The 23725-nt window shown below is 42.2% G+C and overlaps 1 protein-coding gene and 1 long non-coding RNA gene across 8 annotated transcripts in view; one reads left to right on the top strand and one right to left on the bottom strand.

Moving 5' to 3' along the window:
* The window catches only part of RBM47 (RNA binding motif protein 47), a 76955-nt gene that overhangs the window by 34843 nt on the left and 18387 nt on the right, over positions 1-23725 (bottom strand). Inside the window, exon 1 of one of the 5 annotated variants that reach the window (XM_058838250.1) lies at positions 6465-6619. The exons of 3 other annotated variants lie outside the window; for them this stretch is intronic. The gene's annotated coding sequence lies outside the window, so the exon portion shown is untranslated. Of the gene's footprint in view, positions 1-3396; positions 3467-6464; positions 6620-23725 lie in introns of those variants that run through there. One more of the 5 variants, XM_058838248.1, reaches the window with a different exon arrangement.
* Positions 6691-18192, top strand: LOC131578927 (uncharacterized). 3 transcript variants are annotated; one of them, XR_009277609.1, is made up of 5 exons: positions 6691-7390; positions 7777-7924; positions 8906-9019; positions 9548-9632; positions 10128-11805. It is a non-coding gene; the product is annotated as an uncharacterized LOC131578927 (long non-coding RNA). The 3 variants fall into 3 exon arrangements; XR_009277607.1 differs by lacking the exon at positions 9548-9632 and adding an exon at positions 17683-18192 and having other exon boundaries at positions 6695-7390; positions 10128-10384; XR_009277608.1 differs by lacking the exon at positions 9548-9632 and having other exon boundaries at positions 6695-7390.

Here is a 23725-nt window from a genome sequence, read left to right as displayed (position 1 = left end):
GTTTTGCCATTGTCCATCAGAAGTTCTAGAATTTGACTAAGAATGATTATTTTGCATGCTTTTGAGGTAATTCCTTCTTGACCTGTTTTTAACCTAGTTCTCTAGTTTTCCACAAAACAAAAATCTGATTAGACTCCTGATGCAGCAAAATATCTAAGCAAGTGAAAGAAGTTTAAAACTCATCACACCTTAAAACTAACACAATTAATTTTAAACTGTGTCTAAAACTACACATGTGCCGTTGGGGGTGGACCTTCCCTGCTCTCCCAAAATGCACTCAGAAGTCTCAGTAAACTTCCTACCACTGTGGTTAATGAACAGAAGAGTTTTCACTGTCTTTTCACACTACCCTAAAGACACTCCCAAGTAATTCAACAATTCCTTTATTGAAACTTCCTTGTTTAAATGCAAATGAAGAGCAGAGCTGAGCCCACAGTGTTGAATGAACATAAATTGAAATGCCTTAACCAGATTTAATTTTCATGCCTTCCCTCTTTTCTTCTGTTGGGAAGATGTGTCATCATGAAGTTTAAAATAAATCTATGTATCCCATTTCTATTTTCAGAGGGCTGCTCACCTTTCCATTTGCCATTTTTAAGAACAACTAAAAAGAAACACATTCTTCATTGAAATATATGCTTTACACCTGTTCAGAAAGCAGTCACTTTGAAAAATGCTCAGTTGCAAACATGTACATTATTCTGGTTAGTAAAAATCATAGCATTTGTATCCAACATTAACACTAATTTCCCATTTACATCAAAATAGTCTGCAGCACAAAATAGAGTACTACTAGAGTGAAAAACTTAGCATACAGAACAGTACCATATTCAACAGCTGTACATGACTCTAGCTTTGTCAGCTACCTGTAGTTATGGTGGTAGTACAGAATCACAGTGGTGGTTTTCACTCTGGCTGATCAGAAAGAAATTTTCTTTAGCCTTATTGGAGCAACCACACAACACAAAATGGATCAGGAAGGTCTTTGTTGGCTTTAGTTCAGGGCGAAACCCCATCACGGCTTTGAGGAAGAGGACAGTAGCCTGTTGAGCCTGTCAAAATAGAATTCCACTGGATGTACTGACTATTCCCCTTATCTCCAGATTGTGAAAAGGAGGACCCTGTTGCCTGCTGTCTAGAAGACAGGCTTGTTTAGGCACTTTATATTGCTCCTCAGCATTCTAGTCCTGGATTTCCAGCCAAATGACACCTTTCTGCTGTGGGGTGTGATACACCACTGAAACAGGCAGCTCTTCTGCACTCCAGGCAGCCCATCTTACAGTTCCCTTCTCCTACCACTCTCCCTGTTTGTTTCTGTGACATTGCTCCTTTCCATGGAATTTTTCTCAATGTTGTCCTGATACACCAGGCATCCAGAGCCCCTTTCCTGCCTTTCAGCCTTCTCACAACCAAGGGCAGCAGGGTTCCCCCATGCCCACCACCGTATCAAGTGTTCTCCACAGAGATCTCTGGGATCAGTGGTGCTCATTTGATAGATGTACTTGGTCATCTCCCACTCTCCCCTATGATACTGGTTTTGCAGGCACTGTGATATGGTAACAACAGCATTATTTAATTTCAAACAGCGTCCCCTCTGTTGAGAGATTCCCACGTGACTGCTGACACAGAGTTAACCTTTGCGCTGCTATACTGATTGACAAGAAGGTTTAATAAAAATGTTGTGGAGATGAAAATATAGGAATATATGGAATGGGATCCATAGCCACATACTACAGATTTTTTGGTAATATAGCTTGTTTTTCCCTGGAAATCCATTCAGAGGTATCCTTGATATTATGTCCATACAGTGACCCAGGCAAGGCAAACCCTTTCAGATTTACTCCTAACCACAGCCCCTTCATTATGTAGGATGCAATTGCAATGTAGGCCCCCAGGATAAAATTAACAGGTACAAACCTGCTACCAGATAGAGGAAGGTTTGCAGAATCAAGAATTTATCTATTATTCCCGTTGATTAACACCAATGGACCAAGTAATCCTGTTAAATTCATCCTGAAGATGCCTATCCACCAATTTTCTATTGTAAAGCCCTTGGTTTCAAGTTTATAAAATTGTCTGCCCACAAAGAGCTAACTACAGGTGTGGTTTGATCATCTCTGGGAGCCATTCAAGGAAGAGCTTCATGATAGAGTGGCCATGACTTGGAGAAGCATTAGCAGTGTGTCAAAAGCTGTTTCTGTGCATTACAGAATGTTTACATAGCAATGTTCCTTTTCAAGCATCTCAAATTTTTCAGGGGAAAGCATTCTGTTCAGCAAAGCTTAGCATGATCCCAGCTAACAGTTTGTTCAAGGGCTGTTTTGGGGGCTGCTTCCACTTGCAGTAACAGAGACTTCCCAGAGGAAAGAAGATAGGAGCAAGATGTGCAATTTTTTCTGGAGACCATTAAAAACTACATTGTTGCTATAGTACCACAGCATTTTATCTGATAATATCTTTGCAGGAGGTAGGAAGGACTGGAATAATGACTGTTTCTGCAGTTCTTCAAAAGGGATGAGAAGTTGGTAGAGGCTGACTCTTCATTCAAAAAACCAAAAAGATCTGGTTTGAACAATGCGTTTTCATTTTTATCTAAATACTCATTAGATGCAAGAGATACAATATGCTGACCTCTCAAACTTGTTTCTTTCTAAATACAAAGGTTCAATGGCACTATGGCACTTCTGCTTAGTGTCTTTTTGCTTTTAAGTCTCGTGGCCTGGGAGTTGCAGGGAAGAGGAGCGGTAAATCTGCAAGTCAGAATACTGTGGTATGAGAAGTAAGTGTTTGTTTAGTCCAACCATTAAAAACCATCTATGCACAATTTTTTGTTATTACTTCTACTTCTGCCTTCTAATGTACAAGCAAATGGTGTTTGATATTGACAGTTGTTTAATGCTGCAATTAAAGGGAAACATTGTGACCCAGCATCGGGGAGGGGAAGGCAGAACTGCCATTCATCTGGATAGATATGCTTAATCATCAACTATATACTGCACTCTGACCTGTGCAACATCTGACTTCAGAGAAAATAAAAGTTCTGAAAGTTATTACAGGAAGCACAAAATACATAAAGAAATATTATCACTGAAAGTACACATTGCAAAGACGGAAAAACTAAATCAAGATCTAAGCACTCATTTCTCTTTGGCACCATTGGGAACCACATATACATGCATACAGCACAAAATAATTTTTGCAATTAAAATAATTAAAGTTACTTAATTTTATGGAAATTATATTTCACATTCAGCTGCAATTTATAGGTTAACTTTGTGTTATTTTAGCAAAATTGAAAAGCTGGGGTTTCAATGCATCACTAGTACTTCTGCTCAGGTAGAAATGTGTAAGTTTGCTTGTCTCTAATCACAATGTCTTTTAATGTTTGTATTTTACCTGATAACTTAATTCACTGCAACAGAAAGAGGAAAGTCAGCTTATTGTCTCAAAAATATGCTTCTTCAATTGGCTCTGAAAAAGTAAATAGCTTCCTTCAGAAAACTCTTACTCCTATAAAAGAAAGTGTCCCCCATTAAGATTTACACTTCTGCCTTCAGGAAATAAACTACTGAAGTGCCAGTGTTTTAAATTGTTCCCAAAGTGACACAAAGAGTTTTTCTGGTCGTGTGGGTGATGTACAAGTAGACTTCTATAGAAAAGATTGTCCAATACCTAGAAAGAAAAGCCAGTAGCTTTTCTTCATAGAAGGAATGAGTCTTCTGCAAGAGACTACGGAGCTCTTGCTCTTCTGCCTCAAGCCCAAAGCCCAATGGCCACAATCAGTGGCCATGTGGCTGTCAGGGGTAAAAATAGTAACTATGAAGTTCTCATTTGGGGTAGGTTCTTAAATAAAGAGGTCCAGCACAGCAAGACACAAGTTACCCATCTGATCTGGGTGATTTGCTGTCAACATCTTTGTAATGGGGAATCTCACTAGTGGTGTGAGAGCTGCTACACAAACAAATAGAGTAAGCAGATGTAAGCCACTGGAATGAGTGCTCGAGTGCAGGAGGTCACTGAAAACAGGGCCCAGATGCTCCTCTTGGCACCCTCCCAGTGACAGCCCTGTCACTCACCCACAGAGAGCAGGGACCGAGGCTATTCCAACCTCCAAAAGGGCACTGCTCACCTTGTGAGGCCCTGGCAAGCATGGGCAAGCTGGGAAATCCTGACACTTTCCGGGGAGGAGACAGCAGGAGTTTTGCAATGCCCATTCTGCAATCCTGGTTGCATGAGGGTTTCTGTTTGTCAGGGTTTCTTTTTTTGCTATTCGAATATCTGGCCCTTACATTGATAGGATCACTCCCAAAATATCTGAAGAGATCATTCCCATTTAATATACCCCTTTAATATGGTAATTTCTTGTTCAAATATAAATTGAAAATTTAAAAGAGCATCACTATGTGAACTTTGTGGGATCCAGGACATTTTTTTTCATAGAGGTTTAGCATTCATGCCTGTGTCACAGGAATTGTCTTTCAGGGTGCAGAGAGACTTGTTTTTGACTTGCAACTCTATAACTAGACCAGTCTAAACGCCAGTCTCAGTCTTTTTTGCCTTGTATATCCAAAAAAAGATTTTGCAGACCAGATTGTTCTCGTGATCCCTGTGCAGCCTTTCTCCTTGCAGTCTATGTACACAGGTTTAACCAACTGAAACTTGGTAAACAGCTGCACTGAAAACCAAGCACAGGGGATGAAACCGGTTTGCTTCATTTCAGCATGCAATGATACTATTACTGAATGCTACTATTTACTGAAACAATTTAAAATGTTCATAATTTACAGATTGTTATGGCTCCCTTATCCTGAAAGCTGTCTCAAACAGGCCTTAAAGACTGAACAGATTTTGTCAACATCCTTATCCCTTCCATTTAAGCCAAGTAAACTCCCTTATAGTCACCAGCTAGAACCCTATCTTTGTGTGAAACCAGACAGGATAATTTTATCATCACTGTCTTTTGTTTTAGATATTTATTTTTTAAAATTCAATATCTCTGAACTCTCAGATAAGATTTTACCACTTTTTTTTTCTTTTTTTTCTTTTTTTTTTTTTTTTACTGCAAAAGAAATTTTTACATCAGTCCAATTTACAGTCAGATACTGGAATATACAATTCACTGTCAAACACTGTTCCTGGGAGGAGAGGACAAGAATCCCACAACACTGTGACACAGATGAAAATCACAGGTCTTAATCATAGTCATGCTTTATGTCTACAAATTCACCAACAGACTGAAATTATGATGCAGCCTTTACCAAAATTTTTATTGAATCATATGTCAATCCTTTAAAGCAGCCATTTGTGGGAATCCAGTTGCTTTGTTCTCCAGCAACTTTTCCTTGCACTTTGCACTAGAAGTTTTAGTACTGCTAGGAGTTGGAGCCACAGTTAGACTACTTTTAATAAAGTAAATGTGTTACTACACTTCACTGCAACTTAACACCACGGAGCATGTACTGAGCATTAACATCATGTTGTGTGCAAGCGCAGTTAGCAAACACATCAAGAAAATCTCTCTCACATCACAGAGGATTTAAACATGAAGGAAGCACAGTTAGGGCCAGACACTAATAAACTTGAAGCAACAGTTCAACAGTTTTTTTAAAAAAGAATCTCTTGCATTTCGTTTAGCACACAAAACATGCTGACAATAAATCATGAATAAGAACAACATGTCATTCACTTCACACTGAGCCCTCTTCAGGATTATTTGACAGTTGCCTGGGGTGCAAAAAGTACTTTTTGAGGAGTCACGATAGGTACTTTTATAAAGACACATCCAGACCAGTAAAGCACACATGGAGGATTGTTCCTGCATGAATGAGTCAGTTTCCACTGGCTGGCAGAAACTTTCAGTCACTGAACACAATTGAAACAATTATTTGAATCTATTCATCTTCACCTCTCTGAGTGGCATATGCATACTAGGAACTTAAATCCTGGTATTTTTTCTGTGTCTACTGTCCATGTTCCATGTTCCAAGGAACATGGAAATAATCTTGAAAAAATTAGTCACTTTGCCTATTTTTGCTAAGCTTGGTCAAAAATAAGCAAGTATTTTTCAGCATGAGTCACTACCCACATCCCCGTTGCAATAATTGGATTACACATTTTCATTAAAAACTCCAACTCTTGTTCCTGCTCTTCATCTAGAAGATGAGCAGAAGCCAGGTTTGAGTTTTATTAGAAGACAACGAAGTTTTCAAATGCAATTATGCACTAATTTTGTTTATTTGAAGACACAACAAAATCCAAACAACTAGTTGATCAAGCGTGAGTTAATCAACCCGTGCTCTAGATGACACCATTCAGCCAACTACAGTCGATAAAAGCAAACTGCAAAATAACAGGGCTAACTCCTGTTCCTGCTTCCAGGGAGACAAGCTTTGGCAAACCCTGTACCCCAGCACCATAACCCTCCTGCCTGCCAAGGCTGGGAAAATGAAAGTGGAGAACGGTACCTGGGGAGAAGCTGGTGTGCTCCCGTGGGTGCTGGTGTGCTCCCGTGGGGCTCTCGCTGCCTGCCTGCCTGCCTGGGCAGCCCTGTGCTTCCACCACCTCGTCTGCCTGCTCTGGTCAATGTTTTACCAGGCTCTGTCCCACCCTCCTGGCAAACATCTGCGGGAGAAGGCAGTGCCGGGGCCACGGAGGCAGAGCCAGCGTTGGAAAGGTCGCTCCTCTTCTACCTGCCCTGTTCTCCACAGGGAAAAACAAAACACTCAAGAAAAGGGAAACCTGCTGAGAGGGGGATCAAGGGAATGCATGTCATGAAGGCTAAAAAAAAAAAAAGGTAGACAAGTGGTGCTATTAATAGATAATTTGTGGCAGGTAAGTCATGATAACCTTTCTCTGTATTGTTCTAAGGTTGCAGGCAAGCCTAGGCGTGCCTTGCCGAGAGCTGAGAGGGAATGCTTAATTCGTGGGAGTACATAAATTTGCAAGTAAACCTTTGGCATAAGAGAGTGCTCATTTAAATGACAGCTAAAACTCCAAAATCATGAAGAAAAGACCTGAACTGCAAAATAACGCAAAGGGAACCTAAACATGGAGACAGGGTAAAGAAATGGCCAAAGCAATCTGCAGCACCTTGCTCTACTCCTGTGTCTTGGTTTTTGAGGAGTGCCTCAGAGTTAAAGCCCTACCTGTTCTAAACAGAGGTTTCCTGTTCTCAGGAAGTTAACAATTACAAGCAGAGGGCAGACGAAATGGGCTGGCAACTGAGCACAGCACTGATAAGGTGACACTGCTGCTCCCTGAGGAGGAAAGTGTAGCTGCTGAACTTGGGAAGCACCCAGAGGCTGGCACTCAACATGGAGTGGCTGCTCCCAACGTGGGAGACATTTTCTGGACCTGGTACACAGATGGAGGAACACTGGGGAAATCTAGGGTATGTTGTGTGTTCTGCTTTTGTGATACTGCCTTGTCTGTCACGGGATTTCAATCCTGGTCTGGGGAAGAGCAATTAATTTTGTCTAATTGGGACCCCAAACTTGAACAGTATGCATTTTAATGTACAGGTTAAGGAGCAAATCTACACCACAGCTGCTCCAGCTAGTCAGATTAGCTGCTAAGACCTGTTACATGGTGCAACAATGATCATTGTAATGGGGTCCATGTGATGGGGTTGCTGCTGATCTGGATCCTGTATAGTCTTACACAGGGCAGGGGATGTCCATACCCAGTGATGCTGGGCTGAGGGACACCAGCTGAGTCCAGCCAGGTTGGAGAGGCACTCTCTGCCTGCTGGGTGCACTGCTGTGTGTGTATTCACAGGTGGCCAGCAGCACAGCTCCATCCAGCCCAACAGCTTGCGAGCACATGTGACACTGTTGCTTCAGCAATGGGTTGTGGCTTGACGTGAGCGGATGTGTCACTGGAATCGGGAGCACCTTCCCCGAGCCAGGAGTCCCCAGGGCCCAGGGTAAGCCTGCAGGGGCTGATGCATGGGCACTTGCTGCAGCAACACAGGCCCTGTGGCTGCAGCCTATACCACATGCCCAGTGTGCCAGCACACAAAAGTCTGCTCATCTCTCCAAGGTCCATTTGTTCTATGTGTTTTCAGGTGTGTTGCTCCCTCCTGCCGGTCTGCATTCACCTCCCCTCCCCTTTTGCCTGGGAAAGGAGAAGCAGAAGGGGAATGTCTCATGCACTTGGTACTGTGCCACCATGGCAGCAGCCTGCAGCTGCCTGCTAGGATGGCTCTTTACTGGGAATGGGCAGGACACTGGCATGATTAGAAAAGGCACATGGACTTCCTTACAGCTGCTAGACACAATCCTGCTGCTGTAGGACAACCTGCAAGACTGATAAATTTATTTTTTGCATAAACCTCCTGAATTCTCAACATCAATTGTTGTACCCGCTGGATGAAAATCCCCCACAGCTGCTTTACAGCATCTGCTCCCAGCCTGTGAGGAAAAGTGTGGTAATTGTCCAGGGGAGGGAGAGACCCCACTTTTTCTGCAGTTTCTCACGCTTGTAAGCCACACCATGTTAGCCTCTTTGTGCCTTGCTGATACCCCAGTAGAAGGAAGAACACCCTGCCATTCCACAGAGCTGCTTGGAGTATTAGCTGTGGCTGTCACCTCTGAGACCCCTCAGGCAGAAGGAGGGGATTTATCTGAAAGATCTTATCTGGGCTTAAGACCCTGCCTAACCAGAATCAGGGAGCAGGAACTTCTCAGGGCAGTCTTGCTCCACCTGGTAACCAATGCTGCTCTCAGAGAGGTGCACTAGATAGGCAAGGGGAGAGGTCCAGCCAAGCTGTATCACTCTGCACTTTGGATAAGGAGCCCATTCAAGATGTCTCAGATTTTCCCAACAAAGCCTGATTGGAAAAGATCATGCTTCTGTGAAAAGATTTGCTCTTTTTTTTTTTTTTTTTTTTTTTTTTTCCTGTCAGTTTGATGCTTCCTGGTTGCAGTAGCATTTCAGCAGAAGATCTGGAGGAGACCTGGCCATACATCTTCATCAGATATAGCTTTTGTCACTGATGTGTTCCATGGTCTGGGCTTTGGTAAGTAGAAAACTGAGGCTGCAGTGGTGAGATTTGGAAGTAGAAGAGCAACACACTGATACTTGGGTTATGGAGCCAGCTCAAACTTAGTTTGCCTGGCAGCATAGACAAGGTTACTGCCTGTTACGGGAAGGTCGTACAAATACTCAATTTTCCACAGTACTAACACTTCTAAAAATCATGTTAGCCTGGTACAAGCCTAAGAGAGTCGAATAGTGTGTAGTATTGACACTCGGAGTCCAGAAGACTTTGAAGAAACTCAGTTATCAGTTTTAACTGCCACAGAAAAATGATGTCTCTATTACAGCACATCTAAAGTTGTATCATGTCCTCCTGGGCAAACAGAGCAGTGGAAAATTTGGTGGGTCCTTCCCCAAAATCTGCCCTTGTAGATTAGCTGATGTAAAGCAACAGAAACCAGACCTTTTTTTTTTTCATTGTTGCACAAGAAATAAAAAAAATGCCTTCCCTGTATAGCCATCACCTTGAGAAAGCTCATTCTTTTATTCACACATTTTCCTCTCACAGAGATGAAGTTTCTACGGGCTCAGAGAGAGGTGGATGCTTCTGAGGCGGTGAAGCCTGCCCTGGTGTCACAAAAGTGTGACATAAAGTGTGTTGCACTGCAGATCACTGGGGCTGGGCTTCTGATTAACACACGGCTCACAGAAGGGACTGGGGCCCGTGGAGACTTGGCATTTCAGTCGCTTTTCAGCACTTAACCTTTGTCACAGAGCACAGGTTTCAAGGGCAATGTAACACTTGCATATTTACCTACTGTGAATGGAGGAGGTGCTGGGTTGGACAGCTTACAGACTGTAAAGTCAAACATTAATTTAATACAGACATCTTATAACTTCATACTGGCTTGGGAGCAACTAATACATAGGGATATTAAAAGTGAGAAAGCACCTAAAATTCACAAAACTCTTTCAGTGAAGCACCAATTTACTTACAAATTGTTAACAACCTTGGCAACACAGAGACCAAACAATAAAACTAAAATATGGGTATCAAGTAACAGAGGGGAAATTTCTGTGAATCTTAAATAAGGTTTAATTTTGTTCCAGTTCTCTTTCAACAGATGCATTTTTATTTCATCCTGCAGGGCAACACTTATTTTGGAAAAGAATATAGGCAGATCCAGAGGGGCTACTGCAGAGGCTTTGAAAACTTTCCATTCCCAATAAAGAGCCTGCATCTGAGCACATGGGGCTATTAGGAATATGTTTAGACTCATCCCTAAGCAACGTGTCGAAACCACCTCCCCAGGAAATACTGGTACAGCACTGATCTCCTCTGACAGGAGCTACATCCCCTTCTCTGGAGCAGAAGGACTAGCAACTACCTGCTGCTAAAAAACAGGTGGGAGGGGAAAAATAATTGCTGTGAGCTGTAGAAGATCTTTATCACAGTAAAACAGCAGGAACCTGAAGTATGAATTGAGAATGCTTTCAACAGTGGCCTGAATGCTGGACGTGAGGACACCTCTCCAGCTGTGGGTTTGACTGGGTGTCTGGGCTTTTGGAAATCCTACCTGGACATGCCAGCAGTGCAAGATCTACAGTCTTGCCCTACCTACTCATCCTTTTGGTCCATAATTTAGTATCTTGTGCTGAGCTTTCGGAGCAAAATGCCCTGTAGATATTAATCTGTTGGAGAATGAGTCCTCAGCACTTGACAAAGTACTCCTCTGGATGATAAAAGAGATGGTAAGGAAACTGAAACATTGCTGCTAGCTGATCCCAGAGCTGTTTGGCTTGTGGTTTCACTGGATAGGAGTTTCAGTCCTCACTATTCCCTTAGAGGGAGCAGACCTTGCAATATACACAAGATGCGTAAGAAAACTTGCTTGTGATTCACAGAGAAACCGAATGTTGATGGGAAGGAACATTTGCAAGCAGTTTCTGTAGAGCTCCTAGCAAAGAATGGGCAACACTGATACAAAATCATATGTCAGGCTAGAAAACACCCTACAAAAAGAGGCTTTTTCCCAAAAAACAAGCCAAAATATCCCACCTTTCTTGTTCACTTCCTTATTTGCAGCTTTTTTTTCCAAAAATAGTATTACAAAACATTATCATCCAAAGCTTTCAGGAACTATTGCCTATTTTTACTCCATCTTGTTTTGTAAGACCACACTACATTAGTGATTTGGCAACTTCACACCATGGACAAGTATTTCAAAATATTCCCTTCTCTGAACACACAGCTGTTAAACCACTTTTACATGTATTGCTGCATTTTGTGATGCCGCCCACAGTCACTCTTAGGAAAGGATTTGGGAAACTTGATGTTTTAAAATCAGAGCTGCACATACCCCATGGGTTTGGTTTTAATGCAAAAGTCTCTCAGCTAAGCTGCTTCTGGGATTTGCTGATGGGGCAATTTTATGGAAACAGGGAGAATCTCAGGCTCAGGCTTTGGTGGTGTTGATTTAGTTAGGATCCTCACTGGACAGCTGGGAGGGGAATTTGTGGTCTGGATACTTTAACAGTGTTCTCATCTTATCCCTGGACCCTGGTATCCAGTTGTGGAGACCAGGTGCAGAGGAGCAAATGGGCAGGTCTGGAGGAGGCACCTTCAGGAGCACCTGTGGCACCAGGACTGCCTGGCAGGCACACCTGCCCTGGCAGCCACTGGGATGGCACTGGCTGCCCCAAAGTCTGTGGGGCATTGGTGTGTAGGGACCATGACATCAATTTACTTATTATCTATTATCTGTGCTTATGTTAAGATACATTAGGTTTTAAAATGCTTTGTAAGAGCTGACTGGACATGTGAAGCTCTAGAAAGTTAGAATTTCTAATAAAAGAGAATACATGTGTTGCTAGCAATACCTTAATCCTGCTTTCTTGGGCATTAACATTGGAATTGGAACTAGCCTGTAGCCATTTTAGCATTGAGCATTCTTCTTACACTGTTCTTAGCACCTTAGGTTAAATTTGGGCAAATATTTGCTCTCAAATTCAGTTCCTAATATTTGATGACATGAAGCACCTTCATTAGACTCCACAGGTGCAGCTAGTTGCCTTGAACTAACCCCAGGAGACAAATAATGTTTCTAATTTAAAATAACACTTAAGAAGATAGTACATACAGAGATTTTATAGCTGAATGGAAAAGAATGGGTCTGAATCAGCCTTTCCAGAACATACTGCCAAGATGATGAATGAAATATTTTTATTCTTATTTGCTTTACTCAAAATCTCAGAGGAGATACTGATACAGATCTCTGTGAGGCCAGTTCCTAAGGACTGTACTTACGTATTTGGAAGCTATTATTTACTTAATTATTTCCATGCAGCCCAAAACATCCCAAAGCTTCACTACACAGATGCCTTTTGCAGCGCATCCACCTCATCATCAAATTCAAGGCACAAGTAAAAACATTTGTAGATGGGTGGGATGAAGATCTGAAGGCTGGAACCCACACTGTGGGCCTCTTGCTTTGTGGTTTTCCTATCATCTGCCTGGAGGTGTCTGGCTGCCTCTCACTTCTCTCTTTTGGTGGAACCCAATGAAGAGCTCCTACCTAGAAATAGCAGAATGGCTAACACACAGCTGGAGGTAGATGGGTTACCACACAAACACGAGTTAGTTGAGGATGCCAAGGATAGAATGAGTGGCTTGGTAATGGTCTGAAAGGAAGTTAAGAGAAAATCACGGAGATTAGCGGACAAGGTTCATGAGGAACAGGATATTGGGAGCTGCTTACATGGTGAGTGATAGATGCAGAGGAAGTGGGATAGAGCTGGAAGGCATCTTGAGGGTAGAAGAGATAAGAGGAAATCCACCATTTCTGAAGGGAAAAAAATAGGATGGGGCAACCCAGCTGCAAGAGTGAAATATGTTGTTTTGGGGGGACAGCTGATGAGACATAGCAATGCTTGTGAGAAGGGAGAAAATGAGAGCTGAATTGGAAAGAGGAAGCAGTAAATACAGGATGTGCAGATGATGGCTCTGAAGGAGTGCCTGTGAGTCAGGTAAAATAATAGTGTACTGGAAGAACATAACCAAAAGGACATCTAATCCCTGAGTGAAGGAAGAATTGGTGGGTATTGTGCTTTCAAGCCATGCATCTGGCACCACTGTGCGGGGTGCTGGAAGCCATACTGCTCATAAGTTGAAGAAATGGAGTCCATCTATAGAGAGAAATGGAAAAGGGTCAGAGGAGGCAGTGCAACAGAGCCCAACCACATTAAAACAGGGATATTAGGGACAAAATTCCTTGTGTGGTGAAGCTGGAAGGATGCAAACTATTCAAGAGAGACTGGTGGGAAAACCAAAGTGATGAGCACTCAGGGGTTTAAAGATCAGAAAACAAACTGCCTATGGGGATCTGATCAGTTAGGGAGCATTTTTGTGACCAGGGTGAAGTCTTGCTTCACTTTCATAAAGTCAAGCAAAGCAGTGAGGCTGAGAAGGTAGAAGTCTAACAGGGACGTGGGACACTGAATGATGATCACTGTGCTGAGAAATCAAAGATCTTCAAGGCAGCTGGAGAGAGCCTGAGGTGCAAAATTTTGGGAGGAAAACAAGGGGGAGCAGTGTGTCTGCAGGTGGTTGACCAGGGGGAGGAAAGAGAGGCAGTGCTGGGTGCAAGCTGCAGGGACCTGAGCTTGTTAACCCTTGCAGACAATCAGTGGTGCAGTGTCAGAAATGGGCGGGCACTGTGGCTGAGGCTGCTGCTGCTGGGGATGGGCCACCGCCAAGGCAGCAGGGAGGGCTTGGAAGGGCAGGTCTGCCTGCTGCCAGGGTGAAAGGAGGAGCAGGAACTGGAGGGGTAACAGTTGAGGAAGAAAAATGTAAAATGAATCATTTTCCTGTTTATGATAAAAATACCCTCAAGCAGATTTTCGTAGTAATTAAAAATACTCATATAAAACATGCCTAGGAGAACCAGCGATGCCCTCTCTACAATAGCTACATCACATGTGCAAACAAAATATGTTGTTAAACTTGTTTTTTTTTTTTTTTTTCTATGTAAGGACTAAAACCAGATATCATTTACTCCTATGCACAAACAACCAGTAATGATTTATGCTTGTAGAGTTCCCATACATGTGCTGAGTAACACAATGTTTTGTACCAGAAAACTGCAGCATTTAGCCGATCTGTCGGTTCCCCAGAGTAATTTTATGGTATTTCTATTTTTTAAATCTTCCAGTAACAGTGAAAGTGGATTTCTTTTTCCATGCAAAGAAATTGTTTAAAAGCAAGTTTGTAATGCCTACTCTGGCAAGCACATTGTTGCATTTTCTAAGCTCAGATCTTCAATCTGGCTGTCCTGAGGCAAACAGCATGGCTAGTGAGAAAATCATGACTCAAACTCCCAAGTTACAAAATTCATCTTGTTCCTGCTTAAGATTTTAGAATTTAAAAACCTTTCACCAGATTATGCAAAATTCACTTTATAATATTTCATCTTAGACAGATGATGTGTTTTGAGAGCTGACATACAGAACCCTGCTCTACTTACTACTATGAAATCAGGAGCCATTCTGTACATGTATTTCAGTGAAAAATATGCTATCTACTTATAAGCACAGTCACAGATATTTGTGGTTGGCTGGGTCTCAGTCTAGCTTAGCTGCAGGCTACAATTCAGATTTGAGGCTTGGACTTAATTTATATTAGAACTGGAATTACACATTGTGCTCTCACTAATCTTTACACAAGATGGAGGGACTCTCAGGACCAGCTTGTTCTTGCAAGTCTTCTGCTTAGGACAAACCTTCTCAGAGGATACCAGTTTGCATTTGAGTTTAGTTTCATCTGTATTATGTCAAGATCTTATGATACTAGAATTATAGAATTATAGAATGATTAGTGTTGGAAGGGACCTTTAAAGGACATCTAGTCCAGCCCCTTCAGTGAACAGATACATCAGTTTGATCACGTTAGTCAGATCCCTGTTCAACCTTAACTTGAACACTTGCAGGGGTGAAGCATCTAACGTCTCTCTGTTAACATGTTCCAGCATTTTACCACCACCATCATAAAAAAATTTCTTCTTTATATCTACTCTGCATATTGTATCTGTAGATATGGATATATTTATTTACCCTCTTTAAACCATTTCCCTTGTCCTATTGCAACAGCCCCTGCTAAAAAACTGCCCACATCTTTCTCCCTTTAGCTACTGGAAGGTGCTATAAGACCTCCCCAGAACCTTCTCCTGGCTCAAAAACCTGAACTCTCAGATTTTCCTCATCAGAGAGGTGATCCAGCCCTCTGATCATTTTCATGGCCTTCCTCTGGACTTGCTCCAACAGGTTCATGTCCTTCCTGTGCTGAGACCTCCAGAGCTGAACAAAGCACTCCAGGTGTGGTTTCACAGGAGTGGAGTAGAGAGGGAGAATCACCTCCCTTGGCCTGTTGACCACATTTCTTGATGCAGCTCAGCCTGTAGTTGGTCTTTGAGAGGACATTGCTGGCTCATGTCCAATCCCTCACCCACCAGCACCCCCAAGCCCTTCTCCACTGAGCCATTCTCAATTCCTTCATCCCCCAGCCTGTCCTGATACCAGGGGCTTCTCTGGCTTACCCAGGTGCAGCACTTGCACTTAGCCTTTCTGTGCCTCCTGAGGTTCCCATGGGCCCACTTCTGGAGCTCATCCTGGTCCCTAGGGATGGCATCCCATCCCTCAGGCATATGAACTGTGTGACTCAGCTTGGCGCCATCTGCAAATATGCTGAGAGTGCACTCTTTGCCTTTTGCTTTAAAAACAGTCCCCTAAGCAATGAGGATTTCAACACCTGAAATTATATAATTTGACTCAACACAACTCCATTTGTTCCACCAGGACCAGCACTGAAATTTTGCCTGTGTTGTGGACTCCTAGCATGGTTATTTTTATGGTGTTTCACATCAGTCATGGCAAGCTACATTTTTTTCCTCTTTTTTAAACAACAGAATAGATGTATGAAAACAGCTGTTCAGAAATAACATACATAGAGTCCTAATCCTATTCTAATATCATAGACCATAGACCCATAGAAGGGAGATGATTAATCATATTTTAATTATTACTAAGACTCCAAGCACCACCAGATTGTGAGAAAGGTCTTAGAAGATGCCTTAGTAAAGACTGCTAGGCAGAGTCTAAGTCAATAAATTTATTACTATCAAAATATCAAATTCTGAACCCAAACTGTTAGTGTCCTGTCCCCAAGTGTGAGGTCAGTGCTACAAACCTGTTAGAAGGGGTTCTTTTATGATTGATTGTACTTTCCTTTTTTTTTTTTTGTGATTTATCACCTGAATCTAGACTGAAACTTGATTGGTAGTTTGGAATAATCCTGAAGTATTCTGCAGTGATAGTTGGTATTTCATGCTACAGCTATGTACTTGTGGGCTTTCAAATCCTCTTAATGGTGTAAATTTCCTTGGCCTTTCCCTTGAAGGAATCCCAGCTCACTTGTTTTTCACATGGTGCTTTCAGCTCCTTTAATATACCGTCAGTTCTGAAGGAGAACACTGAAATTATTAAAGTCAGAAATTAAATTATTTAAATTAACCATAATATTAGTTTCACTAACCTTACTGTGACCATTTTGAGTGATAAGCTAGCCATTTATCTGATCTCACATGTCAGTCAGATACTGGTTAAAAATGTAGGGTTGGGAAACTGAGTGTCTCAGCCACTTCTAAATATTTTCTTCTTACTGAAGGACAATACTGTCTCCAGACAAAACGTACCAGCACCATTCATCATAGGAAAAGTCAGAATGCTCTCATCTATTTAGTTATTAAAACTGAAAGTGGCTCCAGGTCATGAAAAATGTTTCCATACCTTCAGCCATTGCTTGGGCTGGCAGTGGGAACACCAGAGTGCTCAAAAGCGGAGAATTGCAGAGCACGAGAACAAGTCCAACACAATAAGGAGCAATATCTCTGCTGTGGTTTTTTTGGGGGCCAGCCAAGGCTGCTAAAAATTTCCTATTTGCCACTTTTATTTGCTTTATTAGAAGAAATAGATTATTTCTTGCTAGACACTGAATCTGGTTGATCCAAGGTAAGAACTGCCATTGGAGCATCCTTTGCAGAGATACGGCACGTAGCCAGCGTGAGCCTGCCCTCCCAGCTCTGAACAGCCTCACTCCTCTTTGCAAGCTCACTTCTAGGCTGGGGCACTGGTTCAAGAGCTGGACCTGAGAGCCTGCTGCCAGGCAGATCTCCTGTGATCCTCCCTCCACCCCGGCATTCGCTCCCAGCACGGCCACGAGGATGCTGGGAGAGCAGCCAGGGCTGGGGAGTGCCCGCCACCCCACCTGGGCTGAGGTGTAACCCCAGCACATCCAGGGGAAAGGTAAGGTGTTTCTTCACAAGAGGCCTCTCAGGAACGAAGGCGACGGCGTGTTGGAACACCGTCACTCCTCGATACAAACAAGTGAGGGCAACTCAGCCAATCTAAATAAACAAATAGAAGCACAGAGGGAGGAAAAATTGCAGCTTTTGGATTTGCTGCTATTCTTCACGTGCACATTTGACACTTTAATGTTATTACAATGCATGCCATGGTTCGGTTATTGCTGGAATCCAAGTTACTGAGGCCATGTCTTCTTCTTCACTGATGTCAATTTATTGATAGGTTGAATATAATTTCATTTGCTTGTGGTTAAGTAAATCATCAGTAAAAATCTTTATTTTCTTGCAGTGCTAAACCCACTAAAAACATGAACAAGGCATCGATGAATACAAGCTTGTGGGATCACGCTGTGTATGAGCCTGAAATTCCAGACTGTGAGTCAGTCTGTGGACTGTGTGGCAGAGCCTCTAGTGATCCTTTAAACAAATATGGAGTAAGTCTTGTCAAAACTTCATTCTCATCAGTGTGTTGGTCAATGTTTTGGGTGTTAGCATCTTGTTGATTGCTTTCTTTGTTAAGGAACAGTAAATAAAATGGTAGTGTGTAGCTCCTTTGGAGTGCAGATCTCTCACCTGTGATGCTGTATCTCTGAGGGGAGAAGCAAAGGAGAGATGGATTTATAACCCCAGAGCTGTACCAAGGAATTGCCACTGTTAAAACAAAGCTCACTCCATCTCTGCACTACTCATGATGTTGCTGACTGTCAGGAGCCCTGCAAGCTTCTGGACTTCTGCAGCCATTAGAGATGCTGGTGAGTATTCTGTGGGAATTGATTTCTAGTGAGAAAACAGTCTAGCATGCCCCATGCCCTGGGTTAGCATCCCTTGAGTGTTGTATGGGATAAGCCAACACAGGGAATCCATGTCTAGAGTTCTGTTCCTTCTATACAGTAACTGGAAATGGAGACAAGGGGGATGTATTGTCTTAGTTCTGCTAAAATCCCTCCCTTGCCACCTGCAGGCCTAAGTGAAGTGGAATATGCAAGGAAGGAAAGAAAGAAAAATGATAAAGGAGCAGGTGAGAGGAATTCTCATGGCCTCATTCCTGGGAGGAATATCCAAAAACACATTCCTGGGATACTGATTTCTAGCAACTAAATTTTCTATTTATTTCATTCCAGTTGAGTGAAGAAGGAAAAGGTGGGGCAGTGGCAGTCACTCAAAAAGAGGCTTCAGCCCTATCATATTTTGGTGACATTCTTTTAGAAACCTGTGTCTCCAAGATCCTTTTTGCCTTGTGAATAAGATATTGAAGGAGTATTCAAGTTAAATGTCTGCATTTCTAACCTGAATAAAAAAACCATGCTCAGCCACGTGTCAGTCAGCTCATCATGTGTCAGTCAGATCATGGGCTGACAGAACTTCTTTTAATCTAGTGAGTCTGCATTCATTGAAACAAATTAGTACAGTTCCACTAGAGTCAAGGAAACAGTGGTACTGTTTCAGAGGGCTTCACAACAAAGTTTCAAGCAATGTGAATAATATCAGGAATAAGTTGCTTTATCCCCTCTGAAACATAACCTGGAAGTGTTATAACAGTTAATGCTTTTATAAAACCTTAAATAATGCATAAATAATTTACAAAAATTTTATGAAAGCCTGTATTCCAGGCAGTACAGATATGTACATATGACAAAAAAAAGCCCATGTAAAAAGATGCCTTAGCTCCCTGCAGCTACAGAAAAGCTCCCATCTTGTGACAACCTGCATCTATGCACACATTTGACACAATTCTCATGATTCTGTGTGTATATATGTGTGCACAAAAATGGCAGTAATCCTTCTTAAAAAAAGTATTTGTAAATAAAAACATTTATTATAATTTAAACATTTTTAGAATATTTTTTTAAATAAGTTTTTACAATTACTAAACCATAGGAATATCAGAGTGGGGTTTTTTCTGCATAATACATAATGGTTTTATTTTGCCACATTGACACTCAGATGATAAACCCACAAAACACAATGGGCCAGAAATAGCTTGTCAGAGCTTCCCCTCCTCACAGCTTCAGACTTAAAGGCAATGGAATTGCACTGATGATTTTAACGAAGTACTTATCTTTGCTGCAGTATAAGAGAAGGCGATAAATAATACTTCTTTTTTTCTGGTAGTCTGAAGATAAGCAAGTTAATTTAAACTACTGAGTATGATGTTTCTTGCTATATGTTCTCAAGAACAAGGGCAATCCAAGTTTTGCTGTATTGCTGTGATGTCTGTTTTGCTTATTTAGAGGACAAAGGAAGAACTTGGGGTCATTTGTTAATCCACAAACTTTTCAAAAATTATTTTAGTTTCATAAAAGAAAGCACATATATCAGTTCTTTCTATGCACAAAAAAAGGGAGAAAGTGGGACAAAAGAGACAGAGAAGAAGGTCTTCTTGTCTAGGTCAATCTTGTCAGGCTAGTTTAACAGGGTTAAAATACCATCCTAGTGTAAATAAATGGGAGCACTATAACACATGGCTTCACAAAGCATAGCCTGCAACTTACTGGACCCCAGACAAAATACACTATCATGCAGTGCTGCCCGTGCCACTGAGCCCTACTCCTGTGTGTCCCCATGTACCTATAGCCATGGTGTAGCTGGCAGAACGACCTGCTTCCCACAGGTGCTGGGGCACCACTGCTCCCTGCAGTGCTCTCCCCTCCAGCTCAGGCACAGATGGGAAGACAGAGCACCTTAAATTCATCTACGCATCAGGCAACTGATATACAATTGGCTCACAATTCAAATGAAAATATAAGAACAGTGTTATTATTTCAGATTTTTGGGACTCATGTAGCCCAGTCACCTGTCTGCAGCAGTGACGAAAGGCCCCTGAAGAAAAGCAACAATAGGATGAACATAACTGATCTTTTCTACAAGTCATCTCCCAGCCTCCAACCATTTTCAGCTCAGGGGACTCCTCCAGCCTGACTTAGATTGCCCAGTGGTGGACCTCTGTTCCAAGTACTTTCCCAGTCTTTCCTTTAGTATCTGAAAAAAATTGCTGCAACTGTCATATCCTTCAGTAAAGAGTTTCACCAATCCAGTATTTGCTGCATGAAGAAATATTTTCTATTATTCTGATATTGGCTCCTAAATCTTTGTCTAACAGTCACTACCCCTTGCATTGTGAGAGACTGAACAGCTCACCCCAAACCACCCACTTCACACCACCCTGGGTTTTATAGACCTGAATCAAAGAAAGCCCTGTGGTGGTCTCTGTCTGAGCCTGAGCCTACTCAGCCAGAGGCTGACTATCACATGTTTTTTGGCTGCTTTTTTCCAAGAGATTAGTGAATTTACTAAAATGTTCTTGTTGCCCAGGGTCTCTGCACATCCTTGTGGCAACACTTCTTCCCTCACCCACTGGTTGGACATCGAGCATGCAGAGCACAAGAGCCATGTAAAGCTTGATGTGGGCCACTGGTCTCAAATATTTAATTGCCAGTGTGAGAGCTGAATTGTTCTCTTCATGGTACTCTGCAAAGTACCAAAGATTTTGCTTTACCTGGTGTATTAAGTCTGAGATATTAAAGCTAAGATTCCCTCATTACTTAGGTGCACTCAGTAGCTTTTAATTATATTACCTGACATAATTTTTCCCTTCCATCACATCATTCTGCCACATTTTGATTTGCCTATGGCTTTCTTTCAGTTAGCTGTAAGTAAGCCAGAAAACAGAACTTTTAATATTCATCAACACTCCAAGAACTCATGTATTTACCACTGCCTGCAAATATCTGCATGTGATGCTACTAAGTTTTTCAATTGGCCTCTGAAGTCAAAAATTCAAAAATTCAAAAATGAGCTCAGTCAGTTTTTTAAAAGCTGGCTTTCTAAGGTACAATTTCTACTGCTTCATGTTTTTGCTATTTGAACTTCTCTAAGTGGGTTGGAATGAAAATCTGGCCTGATCAAGCAGATCTTGTTCAGGCAACATACCTTCAATTGATTTTACATCCATTCATCACAATAATTTGCTTTAAAAACTGATTTTATGTCTAACTAGAACACAAGCAAATATGTTTAAACTGGGTACCCCATGTTTACATGTGCACCATATGGCTACCTAGTTTACCTCCCATACTGGGGCAGGAGTGCATTTTAAATTATTTACAATAGGAGCGGCTCATCATAGCCACATCTGTAAAAATCAGCTTGGGCAGTCATATTCCTCACAGGTCTGTGAAGCATCCCAAAAGCATATCCTGTCCTGCTCACTATGCAGACCTTCCAGGCATCACCCCTGCTGAAGCAGGGCCACCCTGAGAGTAGGTACTGGCATCCTAAAGAAGAGCAGCTGGAGCCAGTAACAAATATGTGGAGAATTGTAGGACAAATGTATCAAATCAATTAAAGCCAATGCCTAGGAAAGCTTTCATGAGATTGCAAACTCAGGGCTGAAAGTGCTAGATATAGAGAGCTTACATCTCTGCAACTTTAAGTAGACAATGCTGATATTATTATTCACTTATTTACTTACTTATGTTTACTATGTTTAGTGATTTTTGAAAGCAAATTTAAGGTGATAGTATAAACCAGAAATAACCCCATGGAAGCACACTCAATGGGGGTGACTTGATCAGCATCACTTCTACTGGCACAGGTGTTTCAAAAACACCACAGTGGCAGCACACACAGCAGAGGAAGACAATACTGCTGCAAAAGTGCAATGAAGTGATACCCCTGTGAGTCACCACTCATGGTCTTTCCCTCCATTCTCAACCATCACAATGTTGCTTTAGTTTCCCAAGGGACCTGCTGGAGGAGCCCTGCTAAATACTTCTCATAGCCCCTCAGGGTCCCGCTGAGAGAGACTGCTGGAGGAACAGCTTGGACCTGAGAATCACTAATGGATGGGCTCATGGGTGGGCTTTGCACAGCCAGGGCCCTGGTTCTGTGGCAGAACTAGTCTCAAGTTAGTAACTGCACGTTTAGCATATTATGCAAGCATTTATTCCTGCTTTTTCACAAGTATCCATTCTTCTGCTTTGTGATAGCCACTCCTTTTCTCACTGATTTCACGCACCACAGGAGCACAGGTCCCATTGGCATCAGCATTCTCCCTCCAGCCTTGCCTGCCCTGCAGCAGTGACCCTGTGCTTCCTGGGTTAGGACCTGTATACTGCTCAAGCTATGTTTCTCCTGGATTCAAATTACTAAGATCAAAAGTTCAGCAGGTTCTATCCTCAGTCAGTCTGTTTATGTGTTTATTTGTTCCAGTAGCTTGCCAGGTCTTCACAGATCTTAACAATGACATGAGAAGATCCTTGCCTTTCCTCAGAGCTGGCTTGACTTGTGCAAGCGCAAACTTGAGGGGCTGCTTTGAGGGGAGGGCAGAGATGAGGAGTTAGTGAAGGATCATGAAATGCTGTTTGGGGCCAGCAAATTGCCACTAAAGAATGCTGCCCACTTATGTAGAAAAACTGGGTGCCAGCCGCTCACCAGCCCTGTTATTCAAGTTCTGCAGCCTGCAGCAAAAGGCTCCTAGAATTAGCTCTCCCAATCTGGTGGTGAGACACCTCTGATATCTGAAATGGGCTTGCCTTGGGGTTGTTAAATACCTGCTCCATGTGATTGGGCTAATTAAAAGTTTTTAGCCAAACAAATCCCTGTTTGTGAGGGTATAAGAGCTAAGAAGATTAGATGTTAGTTAAACTAGACATAACTGAGAAAACAAAGTTGCTGCTGTTAATTCTTAAAAATGCTGCCCCACTGTGTGTGGGTGAAAGGAGTGGATAACAAAATTAATAGGTGAAACAAAAGTCTCAAATAACAGGTATATCCAATCAGAAAAAGTGCTTCCTTAAATTCAATATTGCGATGTAATGGGAATATATTTATTCTACATACAGGTGGCAAAACCAGCTTTAGTAAAATTGGTCTGTATTCTTCTTGCAAAGGACATGTAGGTATTTTCTTTTATTCTATAGGTTTACTACTGTAGCCCATCGACTAAACTGGTCAAATAACCCCAGGAGCTGGTTAAGCACAACACAGCTCTGCTCTTTGACCAGAAAGTCTGCTACTACACTGAAAAACTGGACGAGTCCTGTTGTACTGACCAGCTGGGAAGTCAGTGCCTCTCAAAGACTTTCTACCCTGTCCTTCCAGGGGGGGTCTCAGTTAAAAAGAATCAGCTTCTTTTACATTTTCATAGGAATCAGATGTCAACTGTTTTTTTCTTCCAGTAGGGAACTGCCTGCAATTGCATCCCCAGTATGAATAGATTAGGGAAAATTGAACTTGGATCCACAGCATATTTGTGCTGAACAAATGGTTCCTCCCCACCAAAAAACCTAGGCCATTAGAGCCTCCAGACTCCTCCTTCTCCCTCTCTGCAA

Source organism: Poecile atricapillus, chromosome 4 (assembly GCF_030490865.1).
Source record: "Poecile atricapillus isolate bPoeAtr1 chromosome 4, bPoeAtr1.hap1, whole genome shotgun sequence".
Classification (NCBI taxonomy): Eukaryota; Metazoa; Chordata; class Aves; order Passeriformes; family Paridae; genus Poecile; species Poecile atricapillus.
This window is presented reverse-complemented; position numbering and strand designations above follow the sequence as displayed.